At 38.4% G+C, this 22,752-nt stretch overlaps 1 pseudogene; it reads right to left on the bottom strand.

Moving 5' to 3' along the window:
• Positions 1-1,710: 1,710 nt before the first annotated feature.
• On the bottom strand, positions 1,711-22,395 carry LOC140973650 (presequence protease 1, chloroplastic/mitochondrial-like; annotated as a pseudogene).
• Positions 22,396-22,752: the final 357 nt, after the last annotated feature.

Below are 22,752 nucleotides of genomic sequence, written 5' to 3'. Positions count from 1 at the left end.
ATGCGATGATTTTCTGAGTAAACTCTCTTTCGACATCGCTTGAATTCATGCATTAATTTCATTCATGTTGGAGATTGTTGGAATGTTTAAGCTTGATGAATATAAATTAAGCAAAAGAAAATACAAAGAAAAATCGACTGAACAAGAATGTTCAAATGTGCACCTTAAAAACTCCGAGAAAGTTTCCCAAGCAGCAAGAGAGGCGCCTAGGTGTCTCCCTCTCTACCTTAACACTTCTCTTGCTACCCTAGAACCGCCAGACGCCTAGGTGTCTCCCTCTCTGCCTCAGAATTGTGTCTCCCTCTGTGCCTCAGAAATTCTGAGGTAAAGAGGGAGACCCCTAGGCGTCTGGCAACGCTGTTTACAAAGAGTCGTGGGTTTTCATGTCTCTTTGTGACCAAAAGGTGTTTTTTGGTCACGTTTTCGATATTTGTGACTTAAATATAAATCCATATGAATGAATTAATAATAAATAGAGACAAAATAACATTAACTTTGATAGGATCAAACAAGGAAAATCATTTACATTCATTTTGAACTTCTTCTTCATCTTTCTTCTCAAAAAAAAGTTTGCTTCATTTTATGGTTAAGAAACTTGTGATTTATAGTGATACTATCACAAGTTAGAAGTCGTTGTATCTTGAGAGACGATTGTCATATACCGTGAGCACAATGTGTGGGGAAAATTTATCTTAATGGCAAAAAATTTTCTCTTGCCTCGACTTCAAATTTTCTCTTGATGAGTTCAGTTATTTTCAGGGTGCAATTCAAATAAAAGTGTTAAGGATAATCCCCAAAATTTTAGTTTTAGTCTCGCATCTTCTATTTTTGACAATTTTAGTCATTTTTAATAAGACATGCTAATGTGACACTATATACGTCTGCGCCACATAAGCACTGTATTTGTGTTATATTTGTGACATATGTGAAAAAAAGATTAAAATTGAAAAAAAAAACAAAAACAAAACAAAACTGAAATCTAACAATATATATAATCAAAATCACTTCTGTCTTTCCATTATAATAGAAACATGATTTAAATATTCCAAAAAAATGCTGATAAAAAACAATTTTATAGAGAAAGTACAAGTTGCAAACACGGTACAAGCATTGGATTCCATTGAGGGTGGTTAGGGTCCCCAAAATCAAGTTCACAAAATTTGTCCCTATATGGTAGCCCCCCTTGATATAAGGTCTCCTTTTGCTGCTAAAAGTTGGAGGTACACCCAAAATTTTAGTCCTTATTGTGACATGTCCTTGCAGTCTGGTCATAAGTCCAAAAATATAAGCACATCATGCATTAGATTCAATCGGCCATGCTTCAGAAATTGCAAGTGTGATGGAAAATTACATCAATAAAAAAACCAAATCTTGCCCACGCCCGATTCCTACTTTTTATTTTTTAAAAAGCTTTAAATAAAATTCAATCAAATCTGCAAAACTGAAAGCCAAAACAAAGTAAACCAAACTAAAATATCCGGAAAAACGAGTTTGAAAATCATAGAATGTCGACGTCTTGCGGATGTTGATATTCCAGTTTTTACGTCAAACAATCTCAAGAATATGTAATATATATATCTGATACTCATGATCTGATAAAATATGTGACGCTATTTATAGCCAAAAATAAACTTCAGAAGCTATCGAACACGACTACAAACCTGATATGAATAACATCTTGGATTTACAAACCATACATTTAAAGTTCGTTTATGGTTAAGGATAAAGAGACGAACCTCGGCTCAGGTCAAGCCACAACAGCAGAGGCTAGAACTATGCACACGCCCCGCGGGCTTATAATAATTATGATAAAATTATACTTACAATATAATAGATTGAGCTGATCTAAATGTATATCGGATCCCTATTAGTTAGCATCATCAGACTGTAGTTTTAGCCTATGGGGGCAGCTCCAGTAACCTAGAACCAGCTTTAAAAGACAAACAATACCAGCAAGTTGATGTAACCAGCCATCTTAATAATTACAACTGATACAACTGTATAATATCCATTACAATAACTCTAATCGTTTAACCTAGAATACAAATTAATTCGTATAGCTAATGCCCCCCCCCCCCCAAAACCCAAAAAAAACCTGTTGCAATATGCGAATTCCATTAATTTGTTAAGTGAGATTTGTTCCTCAATTGTAAAATTGGTTGAAACAATTGGATTAAATAGATATCCAAACATTTGAATAAATAAACTTAAAGCGCCTTCTTCACTTCAAAGAAGTTGGGACGCAACTTGTTTGAAGCATCAATGTCATCTGGAGATGCAACAGCAACCACAACACCTTTGTCCTTGACCGCCTCTATGAAGTCAGCAAACTCCTTGAAGTCATTCAACTTAAGGAAAAGAAAATGAAGTAGGTCGAAAAAGCTTGTCTGTGCATCTAGGCAGATTGAGGAAATGAAAGAATAGAGAAACTATATGTTTTCTACTGGCTAAGAGCAATAAAATGATGAATCACGAAGGAAGGATTTTACACGACATTGAGTTATTTCCACAATATTATCTGCTATGATTGCATTTGCTCACGGTAGAAGATAAGTACCTGGTTGACAAAATTTCTTCTCGTCTCATTTGCCTCTCCTCCTCAGTGACTCCTAATAAGTATCTCATTAAACTGAAGAGCAATGTGAAAATTTTCGATCAAAATTCATGGTCCAGACAGCATATCAAATACTAAGCACGAGAACACTGAATAACACTTACTTCATACCATTCATGATAATACTACAATCAAAACACCAAGGCAGCATGGAAGGAAAAGACTAATGGGGGCCTAAAAGCTTGTCCGAAGGTAAGGGTGAAGATGTGGAAGGAACTATTTGACAAGATTTCGAGTTCTGATTTGAATGCAATGCAGCCCCAATTGCTTGGGATGGCTTTTTGAAAATTTGATTGGTTGATTGGTCTTTGGAACTATGAAGGATAATGGTGAAAATATTATAAACAATTTGGACCACTTCAAAAAAATAAAACTAAATACGTCCTGAAATTATGATAATGTTGAAGGCCCCCAAGTCTTTTAGTATCAGATTTTCACAAGGGAAATGTATGTGTGTGTGTGTTATTGAAGTCTGGTAAAGTCCTCTCTTGAACACCTCTAACATGATCCGAAGGCAATGGACTGTGATTCACTTACCTGCTGTATCCCTTCGCATCAGGTAGCTGATAGGCATCAACATCTCCAATGGTCCCGATAATTGCCTTAGTGAGAACATCATCATCCATTTCAAGTTCTTTCAGAAAATTGCTCGTTCAATCATAAACATTAAGAGTCTTCAACAAGTTGGGGTCTCTGTAGGACAAGTATGAAAACACACCTAAACAGAAAACTAAATGATTAGGTAGCAGGATATTAGCAATGGTGTAAACTTACAAACAAAGGAACTTAAAATTTCACCTGAGTGAGTGTCAAAATCACAAAATCCTCCATAAGCTCCACCACTAACACGAACCCGGTCCCACAACCATGTGTTGTTTAAGTACTTGGAGATAACATATGCACTGCCTTTAAGTTTATAGCCAGTATCAAAAAGGTTAGCTGCTTTTCCAACATAATTGACCTGCACAAACAAACATCTTTGCTTAATTAAGTAATCTAAGTACACACATAAAGAAAACATATCAATCAAAATATAATATCTACTAACCTGAGTGGGTACCACAATTGCTTCATTTGTGGGGGAGAGTCTAGAGCTCAACGGAATCGAACCAACTGGGGATGTGTTTGGAAGCATGTCAAGAAAATTGTTAATATGCTTCTCCGAGTTCTTAAGGTTTTTTCCATCAGCAGTCAAATTTATTAGGCAGTCGTTTTTCGAAATCAAGGTTTTGCGTATCTCCTCAAGCGAAGCAGATATTTCTGGCCAGTCTTCATCAACTGTTTTTTCAAGACCTTGTAAAAATTCCAAATAACTGCAAGATGCCAAAGCAACAGTAATTAGGGGCTTCTGAAACTTCCAGAACATGAACCACGGGTAAAACGTCAGAAAGTGCAGGAGTTCATGTTATGGTTTCAAATGCAATAGTGACCAGCGAAATGAACTGTCATGAGCACAACCCACTATTTTTAAAAAGCAACATAAAAAGATTAATAGAATAGGATAGCCAGCACAAATTTATTGGTGCACAGGCGGTCATAAATGCATCTCGTGTATTTCATGATATGACATCCTTGCCAAATTTCAGACACTGGGAAATTTAAGAAGCACTACAGATTGTCTGACCTGAGGCCGCCATTTGTTCAGATATCCAACCAGCAACATTGAGCTTTGCATCCATTCTTGCAGCCGCAATGCCATGCCCACTGCCTCTTAGACGGTTCTGAAAATTGAGTAATCGAAACCACTCAGCCACACAATGCGATTAGTGAAATTGGGCAGAGTTCAAAGATACCTCCATTCTTGCTTTGCTTTGAGAAACAAACTGCTTAAAGCGCTTTTGATCTGTAAGTTGAACATCTTGAAGAACACAGTTGACCTAAAGTTGACAATTAAAATGTAGTCACAAATCATTCTCCCACAGTTATCCAGAGAGTGGAACAAGAGAGCACGAATGGTAATGTTTTCATCCCAAGTACCAATATAATTTGGAACTGAGTATAATGAAAGGGGAATATAATTAAAATTGCGAACCAAGAGTGGAAGACAAAGCAATAAAATCACGTGTATGAAGGGACAACAGTCGTATATATTAAAAATAAACTCAAACATGATACACATAGGTAGCTTGATCGAGTATACAATTTTCCTTGCTAACTGTTGAAATTAAACATCATTAGAAATGACAATTCGTACAGTGTAAATTATGGCAGGTACATTATATTGAGATAAGTATATGATGAGGCAGAACTATGAGATAGTATCGTACTTCATAATCAATTATCTCTAACAGCTAAACGACACATAGCGTCTCAACAGGTTGAAAGCTCCAGGCAAGAAACAAGGGTTTGCATGCTTCATTTGTACAAAAATTAGATACACAGCCAAACTAAAAAGGCAAGAGGCAAATGCACTCTCTAAAGAGGATGATATGAGTAATTTCTGAACACCTTAAAATAAAATACTTGGAAATAATAAATGCAAAGAGAAAACGGAAGATACAAGAATCCAAAATATCTACGACACCCAAACCAAAGAGATGCAAAAAAATATATAACAGGGAAGACAGGTTTGATGTCCAGAAATTGAGCTTGAAGATGTTTATTCAACAGAAGAAAGAAACAAACTACAAATTAATAATTCGAAATACTATCTTTCATAATTTTGTATTCGAAAGGGACACATGTAATCAGAGACTCAGAAAAAAATAAAAAGAGACTCAGGTTAAAACAAAGGTGCAATAATTGAAAGGAACTGAAACCTTAATAATTTCTTCTTTTCTACTTATTACTGGAGAAGATTAGAACGAAAAAAGGGCAGATAAGGATAGATGTTATACAATGCAGACTAAATTTAAACAAATAATAATGACAAAAAAGCAAACAGATTCTGCAGATGAATTGATTATTGCGAGATTTTTTTACAAACTCTCCAACAATAGGACAAATGATGTCTTCGCTGATTATCAAAATAAACGCCATAAAGAAATCACCAACTTACAAGGTTAAACAAATCTTCGGAACATTCAGACATAGCTTTGCCTTGAACAATTATATGGCTGCAAGGATCCTTCTTATCCCGCACAGATGATGTGAAGGGATACACCGAAATGCCACCAGTTTTTCTTCCAATTAATTGATTCAGTTGTACAAAATCCATGTCTTTAGTCCCCATCTCCAGCAGTGACTGGCTGTTCACATATTTTGACATCATATTTTATAAGTTGACAGTGAAAGAGTGTTCATGAAACTAGCAGCAGCCTAATTCCCTTTATTTAAAAATATGGCGAAAGTCGTCGTGATCCATTATGAATGCATATAAAAAACAAGTGCTTGAGATACTCCAACTAAACAGATTGTCCACGGCCGCAAGCATGGGCGGAGCTATCACTTCCCTGGAGTTCCCTTTAGACAATCACTTCCCTGGAGTTCCCTTTAGACATAGTAGAATTCGATATACAGCTTCAAGGTGTTCTTCATACGGCAAATGCATTCACCATACTTACTGTGAAGGCGATGTCCGAGCGTGTGTGCGATAGATAAATCAATCTCCCGACCAGTCTTTTATATCTTTCTGTATCCACTACAACGCCATTGTTGATATCTCCTAGCTTTTTATTGGCTTCTATAGAAGTATCTAATGGTTTGCATCCACTCATCTATATCTCCTTCAGGAGGTCAAGAATGTATTTTATTTGAGACACCCCGATTCCACTTTTAGACCTTTCTACCTCCATTCCTGACCTAGATCCTTCATTTCAAACTCTTTTGCCAAGCTTTTCTTTAACTTGTTTGTCTCTTCTATATCATCACCTGTCAATATTATATCATCAACATAAACAATACTGAAATCTTTCCACTATTGGACCTTTTTGTGAAGAGAGTGTGATCCAATTGTCCTTGACAGTAGCCTTGGCTTCTCACAAACTTTGCAAACCTTTCGAACCATGCTCTGGGAGACTGTTTCAGTCCACAGAGTGATTTCTTTAGCTTGCACACCTTTGGTCTAAACTGATCAGTAAATCCAGGTGGTGGTTCCATGTACACTTCCTCTTCTAGATCACCATTTAGAAAGGCATTCTTCACGTCTAGCTGATTTAGTAGCCAATCAAAATTAGCAGCAGCAGAGAGAATAACTCGAACTGTATTGAGTTTGGCCACTGGAGAGAAAGGTTCTATGTAGTCGGCTCCATATGTTTGGGTGAAGACTTTGGCAATCAACTGTGCTTTATACCATTCCAAAGATCCATCATAATTGTATTTTGGGGAAAATACCGACTTACACCCTATAACAGATTTCCCACTTGGTAGGTCAACTTTCTCCAAGGTAGAGTTTTTTTCTAGAGCTCTCATCTCCTCGTAAATAGCCTTTCTCCATTCAGAGAACTCTAGAGCTTCATGTACATTCTTAGGAATACCGGTGGCATCTAACCGAGAGACAAACGAACAATAGGAAGATGATAATTTTTTATAAGATACAAAGTTTGACATTGGGAGTTTTGTGCATGACCGGGTACCTTTTCCCAGGGAAATGGAATGATCAATGTTGTTTTCAGGAGTGGTCGAGGCATCATTCTGAGTTTCAACCAGCCCACGAGTTGACTCGTGGCATTGTTGAAAGACGGGGTCCTCCCCTTTCTTTGCATCCGTCTTCCTCGTATAAACCAACCCTTTAACCTGTTTCTTACATGTCTCCATTGTTATGTCGGATTGATTAAAGTTTGAAATTTCATACTTTCTTAGTTCTGTATTAAAATCAGGCTCAGTTAAGTGGTCATCTTCACTATCTTTAGACTCTCCCTGAAGATGAGGCATGTAGAACGATTTGCCTTCAACAAATGTTACATCCATGTTGATAAAAAAAAAAAAATTAACAGGGTCAAAACAATTGTACCCCCGTTGGTTTGCAAGATACCCAACAAAGATACATTTTCGTGCCTTTGGGTCCTGTTTCGAGATTTCAGGATCAAAGTTATGAACAAATTCTAAACTGCCAAATATTTTCAGAGGGATTTTAACGAAAAAGTGTGTATTGGGAAAACTTTTTTGAAAAATATTTACAGGGGATTGAAAATTCAAAATCTTTGATGGTAGTCTATTTATCAAATATGTGGTTGTTAGAACTGCTTCTCCCCAAACATACATAGGCACTTTAGTTTCAAAACTAATTGCTCGAGCAACTTCAAGGAGATGTCTGTTTTTTCATTTAGCCACACCATTTTTTTGAGATGTATGGGGACAGGAGTTTGCTGAATGATCCCTTGCTCTTGAAAAAACTTGCCAAGTATGTTGTCAAAGTATTCCCGCCCATTATGACTCCGAAAATTTTGATCCTAGTGTGGAATTGAGTCTGAATCATTTGGAAAAATTTTGAAATGTGACCCCTGCATCAGACTTATCTTTCAAAAGGAAAACCCAAGTCAGATGGGTTCCACCGTCACTGCTTGAACTGGCGTCTTCACTACTAGAACCAGACCGACCATGGCTGCTTTGAAATCCATCGCCGATTTTAACCTAGAAGCTTTGATACCATATAGAACAAAATGCACACAATATAAGGAGAAATAATTCTCTTATTTTTTATTATTTAAAGTCATGGATTAGTACATTTTATATAAATCAAAAGAGTAAAACCAAATCCCACTAAATCTAGGTTATATCATATCATACCAATAATATAAGATCCTAGTTCAAAATAGAGCTTATCAAATCATAACTTTTTAAATTTTGTCTTTTTTGCAATCGGGAATGAATTCATGTATATATTTTTTTATCTGTAGAATCTATATTTCTGTCAGATTTTGTTTTGATTGTGGGTTTTGTACGTGTTGTTCTTCGTCATTTTTCCAGGGTCCCCCATCAACTAATGGGTGATTTTGGCGTGTTAGCTTGTGTTCGAATCTTATGACATTTATTGTTGTCAATCAACCAGTGCCCTTTTCTTGCTTTATTAATTATAGAGTATTGTTGCTTACATAAACTGAACCAAGATTCTGGCTCTGCCCATGACCGCAAGCAATGGTTATAGAAATAACAATTGATAAGGCATAAACACAACTTGAAGCATGCAGAGTTGAAATCTAGAAATAATATATGAATAGAATATACTTCCAAGATCAAAACATGCAGAACTAACAAAAAAGGGAAAAAATTAACCATTCATACAGTAATGCCACACAAGATTCTGTATCTTCAAGACTTGTGTGCTTTAAGATGCAGTGAAGACACGAGTCAAGCCACAAAGAAAAGTGTATGTAGCATCAGATGGGAGGGAAAAAAAAGATATTGGGCTTAGAGTCTTGGCTATGAGAATTCTTACCGTGAAAATAGAACATAAATTTCGGTCAACTGTATATAAAATGAAATGAGGGTCCAGGGACATCAATGATTTTATAAATAATTTTTTTTTTGATATGAAACTTAATTTTATTAATAGATAAAGTTTTACAATAATAGCGGATGAGTAATCCGCACAACGAAAAGTAGCACAACTTAGAAAGTAATACCCTACTATCTTCATGCACATAAAAATTTACAATCCCTAATCAAATCTGAAATAGACAAATGATTAAATTCTTTAATGATAATTGTCCAACTCGCAACCCTGAACTTGATCTTCTCCCAAACTTCGTCTACTGTCTCCGACACCTCTTTAAATATTCTGTTATTTCTCTCCAACCAGATCGACCAAAGTGTACAGTGTATCACCACGTACCAGAAGGTCCTAAAATTTCTGCTTGAAATTCATCCCGCCTCCATGACGATCAAATCTACACCCTCCTCGGAGATACCCAATCAAAACCCAACTCCAGCAACACTTTTGTCCAAATACTTTTGAAAAAGAACAATGTACCAACAAGTGATCCTGATTTTCTTCGTGCTTCTGGCATAAATTGCACCATTGCGGACATAACAGACAGAGAGGCCACCTTCTTTGCATCGAATCACAAGTGGGTAGTTTCCTCAGAGCCACAATCCACGCGAAAACCTGATCCTTATGAGGGATCGGTACTTTCCAGATATTTTCATAGTAAGGAAAATAAAGGAAAGAGGAAAAAGGAAAGAAGGAATTATAAAAAGATCGAACAGAGAACAGACCTAAAGGGTCTCCCAACCAAACTCTTAAATCCCCCACACGCCTCTCTAATCTAACCGAGTCTAGAACCCCTAAAAGGTTAATGACCTCACCCATTTCGACCTCATTTAAATCTCTTCTAAAACGGACGTCCCAATGAAAGATAGGATTGAGTTCACTAGACTGCACTTCAAAAAAACTACTGATTGGTTTATTAATAGAGGTACAAATCCGAAAAATAGATGGAAAACGCTCTTGGATCGACTCCTCCCCCCTCCAAACATCTTCCCAAAAACGAATGACATTACCCTCTTTTAACACCGCCCCCACCAATAGAAGAAAAGCCGGGTAAGAACGAGAGATAAATTTCCACGGGCTTCTAAATGTTGAGTTCCTGGCCAATCCCACATCCCACCCATTATCTTGGAGACCATAATGCTTGTTAGAACTTTTTTCCACAACGGCTCCCTTTCCACCGACCCTCTCCACCACCATGTCCCCAACAATGCTCTATTTCTCAAACAAATATTCTCCAATCCCAGTCCTCCCCTGTCCTCGGTTTACTAACCTGTGCCCAGCCAACAACATGACAATGTGTGTCCCCATCTGCCCCATCCCACAAAAAGTCCCTCATCAACTTTTCCATATTTTTCTCCACCCGTCGTGGCTCTCTAAATAAAGACATGAAATAAGATGGCATAGCGCTCAACAATGACTGTATCAAAGTTGGCCGGCCTCCTCTTGATAGAAATGACTTTTTCCATGATGCTAATTTTCTTGCCATTTTTTATATGAATGGTTCCCAAAAGTTTATTTTCGTGGGATTACCTCCCAATGGGACCCCAAGGTACTTGATTGGCCAAATATCTTTTTTGCATCCAATTGCTTGTGCCAAAGCATCAACTTCATCTTTGGGAAAATTAATTCCCAACACAACACTTTTTTCCAAATTTATTTTCAATCCCGATTGAAGCCCGAAGCAGTTAAGTATATCCACTAATGCCATTACATGTCTCTCTGACTGAACCAAAAAAAAAAGCATCATCCGAAAACTGAATATGCGAGATTTCCAATTTCCTCTTCCCTATTTCGAGTTCTCTAACTTCATTGAAGCCCTTGGCCTTATCTACCAACCTTCCCAAAACATCAACTACTAAGTTAAAAAGGAAAGGGGATAAGGGATCCCCCTGCCTAAGTCCTCTCTCCCTTTTGAATTTTCCCCTCGGCCTTCCATTAATGAAAATCGAGAAAGACACACTCGAAACACAGCCCATAATCCACCTCCTCCATCTTTCCCCAAACCCTTTCATTTGCAACACATAATCCAGAAACGTCCAATCGACATTGTCATAGGCTTTTTCCAAATCTACTCTAAGGATCCAGCTTTTCTTATGTTTCCTTCGATAGTCCTCAACCACCTCATTTGCAATGAGGCAACAATCTAGAATCTGTCTCCCCTTAATAAAAGCACATTGGTTCTCCGCAATTGTGCTTGCCAAAACGTTCTTCAGTCTATTAGTCAAGACTTTGGCCAATATCTTGTACAAGCTCGACGTCAAACTAATCGGTCTAAAATCCTTTACCTTAATCGCTTACTGTTTCTTTGGGATTAGACAAATATATGTTTTGTCAGTGATGCCATTAACCACTCCTCCCTCGTAAAATTCATCAAACACTTTCATTAGGTCCGCTTTTACCGTATCCCAGTTTTGTTGAAAAAAACAAATGTAAATCCATCCGGCCCTGGCGCTTTATCACCATCACAGTTAAACACCGCTCTTCTAATCTCTTCCTCCGAAAAAACAATCTCCAACTCCTCCGCCTCCATCATATCTATAGGGCACCATTCCACCCCTTCGATCCCAAACCCCCCCCAACCCCGTCCGCTTTTCTGTACAGATTCCTATAAAAGTTGATTATATTCTCCTCAATCTGTCTCTCCTCCGTAATCACAGACCCGTCCTCCAACTCCACTTTATCTATCATTGATTTGTTCCTTCTATTAGTCAGTAAAGAGTGAAAGAATCTCGAATTCTGATCTCCTTCCTTTAACCATTTCATTTTCACTCTCTGGTTTTCTATTTGAAATCTCCTAAACGACAAAGTTTCCAAATCACACCTTACTGATCTTCTTTCCTCGTGCAGAGATTCCGACCACCCTCCCTCAGCTTCTAACACATCCAACCGCTTTATCATTGCTGCCAATTCCTTGTATCTAACACCCACATCTCCAAATACCTCTCGATTCAATTTTGAAGCCTCCACTTTAATTCCTTTCAGTTTGTTTATAAACTTATACCCTTCCCACCCCTGACAACCCGCATTATTCCACCACGATCTAACGAATTCGTTAAATTATGGCGAGAAAGCCAAGCATTCTCGAATCTAAACGGAACAGGACCCCACAGCAGCTTAGCGATATCAAGCGTCACTGGACAGTGGTCCGAGGTAATTCGGGGTAGCACCGTTTGTCTGAAATTGGGAAACAAAACCCTCCATCCCCCGGAGAAGAGATATTTGTCTAGTCGACAACAAATCGGGTCAGCCTTTAAATTTGACCACGTGTACTTTGCATTCAAGAGTGGAGGGTCATGAAGTCCAATTCCTCTATCAATCTGTCAAAACACTGCATGCTCGAAGTATTGGAAGTGTTATTCAATTTTTCTCCTGTATTTCTGACAACGTTAAAGTCCCCTCCCAGACACCAATTATCACCACAAATAGAGCTCAATCCCGCTAGTTCATCCCAGAAAAATCTATCTTTCTCTTGGTTTCACAGGTCCATAGATGGCAGAAAACCACCACTTGGTCTCTTCACTCCCATGAATTTCAATGGACACCGAGAAGTCCCCTATCAAGTTATTGCTCACCACCACCACTCTCGGATCCCACATAACTAGTATACCCCCCGAACTTCCAACCGACGGGAAAAAAACACAATCAACAAATCTGGACTGCCACAAGCTGGCCACGAACCTTTTATCCACCATTTCTTGCTTAGTTTCGAAAACCACCACTAAGTCCGGAACTTCCTTGCGATGACGGTACGAACTAGCTCTCTCATTCTTGCCGCCCCTCATCCCCTTATATTCCAAGTGCAGATTTTCATAACAAAGATATTGAGCCCATCGAGGTTGAACCTCGCTCATGATTGATTCCCTATTTCAATCTGCTTAATTCTCTACTTAAAATTCCCGTTGACTTCTTCACCCCATCCCAACATTTTCCATACGTACTCCCTCCCCCACTCTCCTTAGCAACACACGAAATGTTGTCCATGTTAGCCCGTTTGGAAATCTCTCTCTCGGAACCCGACGAGACATCTACCTTCACTGGCTCCCCTCCTATTATACCACTAGACAACCCCAACACTGTGAAGGACGAAGGTAATAAAGAATGGAGACTAAAAGAGTGACTAAGAAGAGAGGAATGAATACCCGTTAGTACCTTTCCCACATTAAGTTTATCATTAACTTGTGGAATTGGCTCATCGATAGGCGTAATCTCCTTCGACGGTGAGAACAGCCCCTTCAGTACCGCATCATCCTCAACAATTTTAATTGACTCTGATCGGAAGGAATCCTGGCTATCCGAATCTGAAATATCAAGCTCATTCTACAATAAATCATCGCTAGTCATCAAACTCTTTTTCTACTCTGTCGTCTAAATCGTGTATCCCCAACTCTAGGCCATCTTCGTTACTAAAGAAGTCTTCATCTAATTTCCCATCATCAAGTAGTCCCACATTTCCTTTAAATCTTCTGCTATAAACCTTCCCATAAGTAAGCACCCGTAAGTAGTTGCTTCTAGTGCCCACCGAAATGTTTTGGTCCTCGGCATCATCTTTGCTCATAGAATGGATTGGTGAATGTCTGAATTTTGCTACTTCTTGTGGGACAACTTTCCCCAATATCTTGAATACTTTTCCCCCCAAATTTGTAGCCGCTGTCTCATCCTTTGTTGCAAGACGTTGCATTTGGTCCCTCACCGAAGTAGTCTCCTACGGGCAGTGCATCGTTATTCCAGTGCTGTCTTTTCCAATTTTTTTCGTACTGTTCTCCGTGGTCATAGATTGATAAATTGGGATCTCCGCAGTTTCCTTTCCTTCAGTAGGACAACTTGGGGGCACCTCCTTCCTCATCAGCTTTCTTTGAATATTTGTGTTGCCCCAACCCGCCACTGTTTTGCCATTCACCACTACTTGTGCATAAGTTTGACGTTCATACTGCTCATAAGCTTTTGAGTCGAAGGATTCTACCCGAATTATGATCTCTAAATTCCCCTCTCCTATCTGAATCTTCATCTTGTTATTAATAAAGCCTCCATCAGTGCTCTTCACCTTTATCTTGGCTGCTTCCAGATCACGGAATTGCAATGTATCCTTGCTGATGTCCAATAAGCCCCCGCATTGATCCCCAATGACTGAAAAAGTATCCCTCGACCATAGGTTCCACGGTAACCCAGATATACTAAGCCAGCTATTGCAGCATCTGTCTACCGAATCTATTGTGTTAATACCCGGTCTCCATTCCTCAAAGATCAAAGACACCCCACCGTCGAAGAATCCTCTTTTCAGCTTTAAAAAGTAGGAAAACTCATCTGAATTCGATGGCCACCAAACTGCTTTGTTTGCTTGAAACAGGAATAATTCGACTAATTTGTTTGAAGGTTTCCCAAGGACTGTTCGAATTAAGTCCCAAGAAATATTCACCCTACTTTTCGTAACAATGAGTGCTTCATGCCACTTCAAATCTGTTCTTGCCCTGTCACTGTCCAACTTGTCTGTCAGCGCCCTAGTTTAGAATCCCTTTGTATTGTTCTATCTTCGTGTTCCAGTGTGATTCTTTTCAAGGTGTTGTATTCATGACGTAAGGTAGGCTGATGGTCCCTTCTTTGATAGCTCCCTGACAGCAACCTACCCAAAGTGTCTGATATGATCTTCCATCCCCCTGAGTTGAAACCGCTCGGCACTATTGTAATTTGCTTTCTGCCCTTCGAACCGAATTTGTTCACTTCAACAAAACTTCCACGTTTGTTGTTAAATCTCTTTGCTGTGAATACCGCGTTCCTTCCCCTATATCAATGAAAATCCGAGCTTGAATAGGGTTTGTCGGTGAAATCCTTGAATCTCAGACTTAACCACCTTGCCTCCTCACGATCGAAATCCATCATGTAGCTCGATGTCCTAGTTCTTTCAACCCGCCAAACCGAACTGCCCCCATTTCCCAACCTCAATGTAAAAACTTTGTGTTCAATCTTTATCACTTCATCCTTTGCTGCCAACCCAGACGCCAACCTCCTTCTGCTTGATGCATACATTAGAATTAAACCAGCAAAATCCCCGACGAAAATAAGAGAAGCGAAACCGATGGCTCTGACAGAAGTTTCAGGCAATCGGTGGTCGTCGTCGGTACCGGTGATGAGTTTATGATCGACGGAGAAGGAAGGCACTTGAACGTGTATGAAATATGTTATGAGATGGTGAAAAGAAGCAGGGAGCGAAGCATTTTCAGCAAGAACGGCGCGAAAAAGTGTGAAGATAGATGCCGCCGACGGCCGACGCCGGCGACTAAGGGAAGGAGCGATCGACAAAACTCAGGAGTTGAAGATGCTGATTGAACAGTGGAAGAACACGATTGCTTTTCGGCGAAACGAGGGAGAGAGCATTTTCAAAAAATTCTCTCTCTTAAAGACGAGAAAACTATGTATTATTCCTAACAATTGCCAAATGCTTTTGAACAGGCCTTTAATAATCAGATGGTACACATGAACCTGGAATGATAATAGGTGATTTTGGAGATGTTGAGACAAAAGATACTGCAAGCTTAGTTAACAGTTTAGCTCATGGTCCAGATGTGTGCACGCCTACTGGTATGCCAATGTGCATATGAGTGTCCAACAAGAGGAGGCACAGAGGTGAGTGGGAGTGCTGGTCTATGTCAATAAATTTTAATTACCAGTTTTGAGTGTATCCATGGATGGTTATCCTAACGCCAGTACAACAGGGACAAGAAGCTATGATAATTAAGATTTTATAAATATATTATAATACTTTTGGTTGTTGAACATTTCCAGAAGTAATTGCTATCTCACCAGAATAGCGGTACCAAAGGAAGAAGCTCTTGCTTCAAAGAGCTCATATTGAAAACAACTTCAGCATATAGAACATCATTTGTGAAGAGGTCATGTTGCAACACTTCTATCCCATTAATATCACCAACCTACAACAACAACAAAATTCCTGTATCTCAGAATTTAAAAATACGAACTTTATCTGAAGAAAAAAATTTAGTATTGCCATAATCTCATCACCTCGGTAGGAATGTGCATAGGCTTTTTAGGAATGTCTTGCAAAGAAAGGCTGGGTACACATTTCATAGCTTCTGGCGGGTCAGGAGTCTCCTGTTTCAACTTAAGTTCATGTGTTGCACGTGCCAATTCAGCTAGATCCTCTGGTGTCATACTAGCTTTCACCTTTTCAAGGTTTTCTTTCTCAATTGCTTCATCGTGGGAAGCCTTCTCTGGGTCAGGCTGTTTATTACATCAATTAGCATACAAACAGCCATATTGCATTGTATCCAACAAACATCGGTGGGTGAAAAAAGTACCTGCATTTCAATAGTTGCAAGATGTGGGTTGTTTAAAATGAATTTTTCTATCAAGGGAGCAAAGACTGCTTTGGGGCCTTCCTTGGCTATTCTAGCTTTCAATGCCTTCAAAGGTTCTTGATATTTCAATGGCTCGAATGGATCCATATCATAAATCCACTTCCCCTATCACATAAGAAGTTCCAAAAAGAATACTTAGACTTGATGGATACAAAGGAAAAGAAGGGGATATCAGAGGATCCATGTCAGTGAAATTTCAATAACAAAATTGCATTTCTTATGACAGAACGAAGCATCAGTGCTAAGCCACGAGGAAATGATCCGGTATTGTTTTCTCTGAGAGAAAACTCAATTGTATTCATTGATGCCTCCACTGCATCAGAATCAAAGCCTTCATCTGCGAGCTTTTTTAGTGTACTCATGATTAATTCTTCTACTTTTTGAATGTCATCTTCTGATACACCTTTTAATCCTATACTAAACTGAGGTTGAAGAAGCTCATCTTGAACCCCACCGCCAACAATAGCTTCTCCTAGACCACTCTCTAGTAAAAATTTTCTCAAAGGAGAAGCAGGAGTTCCCATCATTAAATGATCAAGAAAACCCACTGCCAATTCAGTTTCCAAGTCTAAAGGCGTCTCAGAGAGTAGCCAATTAAGGCACACCATATACTTTTTTTTTTGCGTCAACAGCTTCACTAGCAGGATATTTCTCGATAACCCTAATGGGTTCTGAGAACAGTTTCTGAGAAACAATTTTTGATTCCTCTGGAGATGAATTTGCTTCAAACATATCTAGGTATTCTGTATGTAAAACATGAAAGAAGCGCACAAAGCATGAAAAAATTATGAGTCAAGCAGCAAATAATAAAAGTTTAAAACATGCCACAATTTAGATAACTCCCCAAATAGCTTAGAAAATACATCTATTAACTAACCAATTAAATGATTGAATGGCCTTTACCCCCAAGATTTTCAAGCAAAGACTTTGAACCAGGATTTCCATACAGATCCGAAGGATATAAAACATTCTATTTTATCGGAGTACACAACCTTCTGAAAGAAAAGTGCACATAGACAAATGCATAACAGCACATGCATATAGATATCACTGAAACCGAGCCAGATATGAGAAAGATCTTAGAGCAAAATATCAACACAAAACCTGGAAAGTTTTCCTACTTTTTTACAAGTTGGTAATATATTCTCTTGGAAATTTCAAATTGTATAAAAGAACATATCAATATTGAAAAAATAAAAATAAAACTGCACACCGCTTAAAATTTGTAGGCGTTCAGTGGGATCATCATCTCCATAAAACCATATCCTGGCACTGCTGGGATGGTAATATTTACGTTGGAACTCCTGCAGATAAAACAAATCAGAACCTTCACCGTAATGACACAGAATAATGTGCAAGACTTCAGATAATTGAATATGGGATATAGATATGGTAGAAAGCAAGCAACTTCACTCATTATTCCATAATGCATTGGAAGGGGTGAAATTATGATTCTTAAATAATAAAAAATTGGGAATTAGCACAAGTTTGTCAAAATAAGGGAAAAAGGCATCTAAATCCCATGCACAATTGGGTATGATTTATTCATTTTTAGTAGAGAAGAATTCATCTTAAAAAATTCAGTAACAATGGATAATACCAATGCATGTTAACCTACATTACATATCAAGTGAACTATTTCATAAAGTTAATGTAGGACAAAAGAAAATGATAACACATTTTAATACGGAACTACTTAGTAAACTTGTATGCATTTATCTTCACATGGGTACAACTGTAGTGATGTCTGACACAATATATGAATACACAGCCAAATCTCCACAGACTATCTTGCTTGAAGAAAACTATGAGTTATGCTACAACAATGCTACAGGGTGTTGATACTTTTTTGTATATCAAGACACAGTGATACTTTTTTGCTTACCAAGACACAGTCCAAGGAATTTCCAATGAAGAAATAGACTTTGGGCCTGGTGCAGGTATATCTTGCGATAGAAAAAGTTCTTACAAAATACTCATTTGTATTTTCTTTTTTTTTTTGATAGGAAACATATATTTTATTTAATGAAAAGAGACCATTACAATAATAAGCGGATGAGTTTTCGCGAAATAAAAGAAAATACAACAATTAAGTCAATACGTGACGAACTTCCAATCCCTAACCACATCTGAGATAGGTAGATGTCCCAATTCTTTGATATTTCTTGTTGAATGCGCCACCCTGAATCGCAGCACTTCCCAAACTTTGTCTACCGAGTCAGACGAGTCGTTGAAGATTCTTTTATTCCTCTCGAGCCATAACGTCCAAAACGTGAAATGAACGACCATATACCAGAAAGTCTTCACTGTAGCTCCCTTATGAAAGCACGGATCTATGATGAACATATCTTTGGCTCTCCTTGGAAAAACCCAAAATAAACTCAGCTCTTGCATTACCTTAATCCAAACGCTTCATGCAAACGAACAATGTACCAATAGATGATCCTGATCCTCTTCGTGGTTTTGACATAAGCAGCACCACTGTGGCCGTAAGGCACATGATGGCCATCTTCTTTGCACTAAATCAGAAGTCTGCAGCTTGCCCAGAGCGACAGTCCACGAGAAAATCTGAATCTTTTGCGGGATAGGCACTTTCCAAATATGTTTAAATGGGCAGAAGACAGGAAATTTATGGAAAGGAAAAAATGACTCGTAAAAAGAGCGAACAGAGAACAAACCCGTAGAATCCCCCAACCACACCCTACTCTCCTCCGCACTCAACTCAATTCTGACCGAATGAAGGACTCCCAATAAATCACCAAACTCCCTGAGTTCTATCTCATTAAGATGTCTCCTAAAGCGCACGTCCCAACGATAATTACGACTTACTCCTACATCAAGAATCTCCAAAAAATTTCTAATTGGTTTATTGATGACGGTGCAAATCCTAAACAAAGAAGGAAAGCGAACTTTGAAAGAAAGGCCCCCTCCCCCAGACATCCTCCCAAAACCTAATGTAATTACCCCCTCTCAGAACCAACCCACTCAACTGTTGAATTGCCGGGAAAGAACGGGAAATAAATTTCCAAGGGCTTCTGAAAGTCGCGTTTCTGGCCAATCCCAAGTCCCATCAATTCTCTTGAAGACCATAAATGCTCTTAACTACGTTCTTCCACAACTGCTCCTTTTCCTCTGTCTCTCGCCACCACCATTTCCCTAGTAATGCTTTATTTCTCAACCCAATATTCCCCAATCCTAGCCCTCCCCTATCCTTTGGTCTGCATATTTGGTCCCATCGAACCACGTGACAACTCTTATCCCCGTCCGCTCCATCCCACAAGAAATCTCGCATCAGTTTTTCCATAATTTTTGCAACTTTTGCTGGCACCCGAATACTCATTTGTATTTTCATGAGCATTTTAGATCTTGTTACAACTTACAATCCATAAAAACAATTTTGTGGTGGAAATAAAAACTTGGGTGTGCTTGATGCTGTGGAGGTGAAGATTCTAATTCTTTATATATTCCATTTTATAGAGCTTTCAACAAACAAATTAATTCAGTCAATGTAAAAATGACAAGGAAACACAGCCAAAGAAGCATCACTTGAACAAGCCATACAAATAAAATTCACACAAAAAAATAATAAGCGCACAACCAACCAACCTTGAATTCCTCAAAAGTAAGTTTAGGAATGACTTGTGGATTGCCACCACTATCGACGCCATATGTATTGTCAGGAAAAAGTGCCTACAAAGATTTACTAAAGCAATTAACACCATCACCACTTGTTTGGTGTGCACTTTTAAAAAACGTAAAGGCAAACAGAAGCACAGTGTTCTAAAACTCGGACTAGAAGACCGCCTAGGCACTAGGCGCAACCCGACCGCACCGAAAAGGTGCTAGGCGGCAAGGGCTCCTAGGCAGTTTTAGGCGGCCCTAAGCGTTTAGAGTTTCTTTGACAATTTATTTTTTGGCTTTTAATTTTTGAAAGTCCAATTAAGCCAAAACATGATATAAGAAAGAATTACAGATTTCTACTTTAAATTTTTTAGGATTGAAAACCAATTAAAACCACGATTTGCTAGCTTGCGTTTTCCCTAACACACCACTATCATCTCCTTTGTCTGCTTACTTCTGTACACATAAGAAAATCGAACCAGGTCCCAAAGGTAATTTTTTCTTTATTTTGATTTCTCTTGCATTGCCCATTATCCTGACACCGCCTTAAGCAGAAAAAGCAGGAGGAATGAACCAGGTGTTAAATTTGATTTTAACAAAGTTTGGGCTGAAATTTATTCTAAGAACCATTACAAGTTTCTTGATACTGTGGAATCGGCCTAAACACGCATAAACATAAGCTATAATCATACGGTACACCGAATTCTAAACAAAAAATCCCATATGAAATTAAGCTTGCCTGTTGGGAAGCACGACCCAGTATACTGTCTGGCTGAGAATAGACACCTTTCATCTCATTGAAAACAACGCCTGGAATAAAACAAATATCAGCAACAGAAATATAGCAAGCCTACATATACATAGACAAATCATTTAGACACAGATCGGGGCACACTGGATACTGGCATTTAACCAAAGATGATAAATTGATTTGTGTTAACCACCAACCTTTATAAGTTATGTCCTCCAAGGGGTCATTCAGTTCATAATGCCAACCTCCCTGCTGAAATGTTTTTATGTCATTCACACATTTTGGGAAAAAGACCGCATCTAAGTATACGTCGACCAAGTTATAGAAGTCCTGTGTTAAAACAGCAGCAGTATGTTAGTTTAAGAAAAAAATTAGAGAAAACTTTCTGACTTTTCAATAGAATCTAATTAAAAGACCTTTGTGTTTGTTGACGCGACAGGATAGCAGGTCCTATCTGGATAGGTAAAAGCATTCAAAAATGTTTGCAAGCTCCCTTTCAACAACTCGACAAAGGGTTCTTTCAACGGATATTTTCTTGAACCACACAACACACTGTTCCAAAATGTGAGGGATTCCTGTCGAATCTTTTCTGGAATAACAAATTGGCATGTATGGCAGTAATCTCATTAGAAACTCATTTAAACCACCTTAGAAAAGAAATCTGAACAGGTGACAACTATAACACAAACAAGGTAAACTTACAATTGCTATAGCTTATAAAAACGACATCTGATACCAATATTGCAAGCAGGTAAGATTTAAATATAAATACTACAATGAACCAATCTCCATCCAAGTTAAAAAGTTCACAATCGAATTTTGAGTGAATTTCACGTATAAGCAGATAAAATATGATTCATAATGCAACAACAAACCCCCTAGAAAAAATTCAAATATTTTCACTTGAACTACTTCCCAAAAAGTAACTTTCAAATATCTTTCAGACTCGTTTCGGCACGTGATTACAAAAAACAACTTAATCTCACTCTCTCCAAGAAGGGAAAACTCCAGTTCAATATAAAATATCAGCAGACAGGTTATCAAAAGAACCGAGATTAAAATGTTATCAGTGATACGTGTAAACACTTACGGAGGAGTCCGGAAAACAATGCCAAAAACTTTATTTTCATCCTCGTTAGACACAGACATAATCTCAGCCCCCGTCTTCTTGTGCTTGTACAACACTGCTCTTGATTTACACTCCTCAATAAACTCCTCCGACACCTTCTCAAAACCAAGCTTCTCCGCCACGGAATCATCAGCTCCCAAAGCCTCTGAAGACTCACACACGAATAAAACAAATCAAAACAACAATCAAACTCAACTAAAATCTTCAAACAACAAACACACCAACTTACAACCTGGAGCTGACTGAGGATTCGAGGTTGCAACTGCTTGAACGGAGAAATTAGAGAAGTGTTTCTTCAAATGAAGAGATGGGCGAGGGGCGGCGGAGACGAGTCCGATATGGCGGCGGAAGAGCGAGCTACGGCCAATGTTGGGGATCAAACGGTGCCTTTTCGGGAGACGGGAGAGGCGGTGAGTGGAGCGGGAGAAGAATCTAGCAGATACGAGAACAGATGAAGAAGATGAACAGGAAATTGTGCGTATTAGCGTCGCTCTCTCCATCGCTGCTTGAGGAGAAATAAAATGAGCGATATAATATCTTCCATATATATATACACACACATAAAAATAAAAAAAACGTGTGTGAAACGGTTTCACAAGTCGTATTTTAAGACGGATCTCTTATTTGGGTCATCCATGAAAAATATTATTTTTTATGCTAAGAGTATTACTTTTTATTGTGAATATCTGTAGGATTGACCCGTCTCACAGATAAAAATTCGTGAAAATATCTCACACAAGAGACCTATTCTATAAAAATATGATACTCTCTTGGAATTTAATTAAACAGTTAATTGGCTTTAGATCCCTAACCAAACGTTTAACTTTGTTTTCGGTCTCTAGATCAGAAATATTTTTTTCTCACTTACTTTTGTCCAAAATATCGTTTCGCCCTCAT

The sequence above is a fragment of the Primulina huaijiensis genome, chromosome 3 (assembly GCF_012295235.1).
Source record: "Primulina huaijiensis isolate GDHJ02 chromosome 3, ASM1229523v2, whole genome shotgun sequence".
In the NCBI taxonomy this organism is placed as follows: Eukaryota; Viridiplantae; Streptophyta; class Magnoliopsida; order Lamiales; family Gesneriaceae; genus Primulina; species Primulina huaijiensis.
Note: the sequence above shows the minus strand (reverse complement) of the source record. Positions and strands in the feature narration are given on the sequence as shown.